Source organism: Bidens hawaiensis, unplaced genomic scaffold (assembly GCF_021521415.1).
Source record: "Bidens hawaiensis isolate Kalapana, Puna unplaced genomic scaffold, B.hawaiensis_p1.1 tig00003430_1, whole genome shotgun sequence".
NCBI lineage: Eukaryota > Viridiplantae > Streptophyta > Magnoliopsida > Asterales > Asteraceae > Bidens > Bidens hawaiensis.
In genome coordinates, this window is record NW_027491191.1 from 2,335,659 (window position 1) to 2,341,658 (window position 6,000).

The following is a 6,000-nucleotide window of genomic DNA, read 5'->3' on the forward strand; positions in this document are numbered from 1 at the left end:
CCATTTGCGGGTCATACATTTGAGGGACGGGTACGGTTGCCGTCGGGGCGGTAGATTGGTTCGGTTGTGGATTTTGGTTGCCTTGACGGGCATATTGGCATAAACCGAGAATATTTTGGTTGTTGTTTGGAAACATTTTGGTAGAAATATTTGTGTAAAAGATATAAATTGGTATAGAAGTAGAAGGAGTGTGTTAAAAAAATGAGTTTGGTTTGTTTATATAGTATAAATATAATTAATATATATATATATATATATATATATATTTAAATCTCAACGGCTCCAAGACCCACCCACCCCAACGGCTAGTTTTTTTGATTTCTGTGCCACCATGCGCGTTTTGTGTACAACGCACCAAAAAAAATTATCATAACGTAGGGGGGGGGGGGTGTACCCCCCGCGTTTTCACCCAAAACGCTAGCCACAACGCTAGCAGTACATATGGTCTTATTGTGTTTTTGTTAAAAAGCCTGTCATCTATAACATTCTGAGCATTCAAACGTGTTTCGTATTGATTACTATGTACGCTTTGTTTTTTCATTGGATATCAACAATCATCTGCCCGCAGCAACGTGCGGGTACAATTTCTAGTTACCTGTGAAAACTCATGAAACCCGGCACAGATTACACGAACCCATTGGTCTCCAAGATCTCTAACATGCCCAATTGTTCTTTGTACATTGACCCTGCAAAGTTATTTGGAGTTCCATATAAAATTACCAAATCCAAAAATTTACCCAATGCAAACTGTAGCCTATCTAAACACTCTCGGTTTCTCGAGATAGGTTTAATGATTAATAGTGGTTTAGCAACGGTGATTGAAGAGTTGTTAAGCAATGAAAAACTTACCATCCCCACCGTAGCGGCCTTGGATCTAGAGGCATATTGCCATTTTACAGAGATTCCATTTAACCGAATTGAGTTAAGCCGTCAACAATTTTGAATAAACTTAGAAAACGAATTAATAATCGGAATGAGCAAATTGATACTTTTTTTGAGCGTAATAAGAATACCAGATGATCGATGTTCTTCAAAATCGCTGTAAAATTTAGCTCCGAGCATTGTGATTTGGTTGGTTACTTGAGGTTTGAATAGAGGGAGACGAAGATCTTGAAAACTGCTCAATCAGATCCTATAGGGTTTTGGAGTGAATATGTTTACTTTATGCCTCTTTATTTTTATTTATTCTTTTAACTACTTACCACCTCTTTATTTCACATACTTATCCTGTTATTTGATTTTTTATAAAATATCTTTTTAAAAACTAGAGCTTTAGACACAATTTTTATCAAACCCGCAACTAAAAAAGAGCTCCAAATTATTTGACGTGGTTTTGTAGCTTTAGACGCGTCTTTTTACTCAACAAATTCTTATGTGTATTTGGAAACCTTTTTAGACACGGTTTTTTTTGTGGAGCGCATCAAAAAAGAAAACTCACCCGCGTCTAAAGATTGTTTTACTACTATAACAAACACTAGACGGGTGCCGCGTGATGCGTCATGTGTTTGAACGCAGACCATGTTAATTACGTAACTGTTATACGTGTTCATGGTTCATTTTATGCTAGTACACTTTAGTGTGACAAGTGCTGAGAGTTAAATCGACGAGTCACTTCGTCTTTGTATTTAGTTCAATATGAAATTCGAATATTGTTTAGGGGTTAAAATGGTACATATGGATAAGTGTGCGTGGTCATATGCTTGAATATGGTTCCGTACCGCTTAACTCATGCAAACTCAGCGAATGAGTTACAAGTGATGCGTATGGACTTGAAAGGTAAGCATATGGCTAGGAATAGTATGAATAGTGCATGTGTTAGGCATTTAAGAGCGAACACTTTTACAGCCACACCGATTGTACTGTTATCCTGTTGAAATTTATAATCAAGCTTCAACACTTTTACAGACACAACTCGTGTACGGACTCGGTCATTTTCTCTCGTCGATTATCATCGTAAACACCTTTCCGCATGTTTATGGTGAAAACGTTGAATCTAATCGTGTATTCGGATCCGTACAGGACCTATAGATTAAAAATTTGAAACCATTGAAACCAATCATTTGTTTGGTTTCACGGTTGGTTTTTAGTCGCTTCAAAACTCTCAAACTATAGCAAATGGTTCGGTTCACAGTTTATACCGGAAATTGGCCATATGTAAATGTTGAATGCATTTTAATATTTTATTTAGTCTTTTATATATATATATATATATATAGGGAGGGGTTATTGTAAAAAGAGGAGTGTTTCTAAAAAGTGTAAGAAGCAATCTGGGTGGTTAGATCTTGTTAATTAATGGTCAAGATGAGAAGATGGGAAAAATTACGGAGTGTCTAATTTTATATCTTGAAAGTGGTGTGTTAAAGGGTATTTTAGACATATTAGGTATTACAACATGCAGATTGTCAACTTGTTAATCGAGGAAGCTCATAGTTTTATGCAATCAGTTTATGGATCTTCCAAAATACACTCAACAATAAAATCTTCTTATATTATTCAAAACCTTTTTCATTTATCGTCAACAATTTATAACCACCATCAATTGCTTCTCTCTCTATCCACCGTCAACAATTACGAAAGCAGACGAAGGTTTGATTTTTTTCGGGATTCTGTTCTTTTAGTCGTCCTGGTCTGGTTTGTTTTTTTGTGATCGTCAGTGGGTTTTACTGTTGGTTCACCTCCAATTCTTACTGGGTGTGTTTAATTGAAGTTGCAGTTGAAGAATAATGGAGAAGAAGAACACTTCATTGAAGGCACGAACCCTGTTAAAAAAGAATCCAGGTGTGTTTTTAGTGATTTAACATTTTTTTGTTGAAACCCCCAATTTCTAGGGTTTCAGTACATTATCGGGTTTATTGTTTAATTATTTTATTAGAATTTTTTTTCTATACATTAAGGTGTGTGTTGAGTCAAAGTGTGTTTTGTGTTTTCGAAAACCTCGATTGTTTTTTTGTTGAGATGACGAATTTCTAGGGCTGCCGCATGTTGTCGGTTTTTACAGTGTGTTCTTTGTTGGTGGTAGAGAAGTGTGTTTTTAGAAGACGTGTTCTGATTTAGGAAACTGCTACAAAGAATTGTCTGTTTTAAGTGTTAAGTTCGTGTGGTGTGATACCAAACAACTTCCGATCTGTTTTTTCTGTTTGTGTTTTTAAGATTTGTGTGAGTCAACAAACAACTTGTGTTCGTCTGGTTAAAAAGGTTTGTGTGTTTTTAAGTGTTTTGAGGTTGTGTGTATGTAGTCTGTTTGATCAGGTTTGTGTGTTTGAACTGTTCGTTTAGTTTGTTTGTGTTTTTTTAAGTCCTTATTTGCTATTAGAAGATGTATGTGTGTTTGTTTGTTGTGATGTTGGGTTGTTAGTAACACGTTGGTTTTTGGTTTGTTAGTTAGGAGAAGCCCACGAATAGCATATAACACTAATGTTTGTGTTTTTTAATTCGTTATTTGCTATTAGAAGAATGTATGTGTGTTTGTTTGATGTGATGCTGGGTTGTAAGTAACACGTTGGTTTTCGGTTTGTTAGTTAGGAGAAGCCCACGGATAGCATATAACACTAATGTTTGTGTTTTTTAATTCGTTATTTGCTATTAGAAGATGTATGTGTGTTTGTTTGATGTGATGTTGGGTTGTAAGTAACACGTTGGTTTTCGGTTTGTTAGTTAGGAGAAGCCCATGGATAGCATACAATACCACTTTCAAAGGTATAGGCTCCCGGAATGAGGTGAAGAAAGAGATTAACTTCAAAGGTATTCAGATTCATATTCTTATAGTTGTAGTCGTTACGTACTTAATGTTGGTGTGTCCGTGTAGAAAATGCAAAAAATGAAATTGAAGGAAGTTCTTCACGCTGGGAGACGAATTTGGTTGAGGACTTTTTTAAAAGTAAGTTTCTTTATAAAAATTAACTAATTGTTATTGTATAATTTTAGTAGATTGTGTTTTTAATTAAAAGTAAAGTGTTATTTATTGAAACTAAATACAGCTGCAATACACAGTCACGTCTTCCGAGCGAATCATTACCTATGATGATTACTAAACTATTTATATGTATAAAACAATAAATATCAGATAAAAATGTAAGCCCGTATAATATTTACCTCGTGAAAAGAAGCAGGTAGATGCTCAAAGTCTCGAATACTAAACTTTATAAAATCACCGACATGTTCATAGCTTTGAGAAGTGTAGTTGTGAAGTGCTTGCTGAATTTCCATTTGGACATCAAAAAAGATGGTTCTGTTGTGAAACAACGTCCTATTAGCAACTAACATTCATAGTAGATAAATATAAGAACGTAATATAGAGAAAGATAGTAAAGAATAATGAATAAGAGAAGTCTTCTTATTGAGTATGTAAGATCAAATACAAAAACTTTCTATTTATAGAGTCATAATATTAATACAACTTAATGGTAATGTGGGGGTTAGAATGTGGATAGTCATTAAATCATAATTGTTCATAACACTCCCCCTTGACTATCAATGTGATAAAGCAAATATACGCTTTTGATGTTGCCTCGTAAAAAACATTGCTAGTAAAACCCATTAGGACAAAACCATAGCTAAGGGAAAAAGAGTGCTACACGTATAATACTCCTCCTCACTTATACATCCGTAAGTTATGGGTTTCGGTCTTCTTGGAAAGTTTGTTTGAGCCTTTTATAGTTAAAAATCCGCCGCTTGATCTTGTAGCTTACACTTCATTATTTGGATAAATCTTCGTGTATGACTAATAGTACATCATCTTGTAAATAAGTGACTTGTAGTGCCCATCTTGTAAATAAGTACCACAACATCTATGACTTTGCTAGATTACATTCCCTGCATCGACATAACCAACCAAACTTTTTTTTACGGGTTAGTAAATATAAACTCATATATTTCATACCTTGAATGTATAAAAATATATTTATGTGTAGCTCATTTTGAAGCCTCTTCACTTGAAACAAGGTATATCTTATCAAAAAATATAAATAAATAATATATCTAGTTATGTATAACTAACAAGAAATATTGCACAAATTGCAATAAACTATAGTACTTCTTGACCAAGAGGTTGGATTTAGAATTAGGGTAATTTGTTTTATATGAGATGATCTTCATTCATATTAAAATTCTCTAACATTTTATATATGAAGTTTGATTTATAAAAATATCATTATAGAAATGCTCTACAAGCATACCATCTCTTTATAAGATACAATGCAATCATCAACATGATATTATTGATTTAATATTAAAATATTCCATACATGGATCAATATATCATATTCATATCTCTTTTCCAAGAGATAGTCACCGAGTTGATTATATCATTTCTGACTCGGCTTTTATAGTTCACGTATAGAACTTGCTAATTTCATATAATAAATTTCTTGAGCTTTTAGCTTAAATGTTTCATGCACGTATAATTTGTCATGAACTTCCTTCTATGTTAACCAATTATGTATACAAAATACGACTCAAAAGGTTTTGCAATTCATCATGGACTTCCTTCCATGTTAACCAATCATATATACAAATTTACTTTTCAAGAGTTTGGCACATAAACTTCATCTGGTTAGCACATTCTTTTCTATGTCATATTTAAAGATATCATCAAGAATTATTTTAATTTCATTCCATATTGCACCATTCTTGTACATAGTTTATTCAATATCACCATATGCTTATTAATGCATAGGAATTACCCTTAAAATGCTTACTTTTAACCAATAAATCGTGTTAGGAAACTCACCAAGAGTTCCATATATATTCCATTCATCGATGTATACAAGAATAAGATGTACTCAGATCCAAATTTATATAATACAATCATATCGTTCTCGTGAATTCAAGATAAATTTCATTATCATAATATTTATCAGATGCATATCATTTCTCTCTTGTATTACCAGATTAAATTGTGTTGCATCCACCACTAGAGAATATATCTCCTCATCGTTGTGCAATTAATTATGCCTTACCTTGCATAATTTTATTTTTCTTATCACGCTTTCGCAAAAAAAA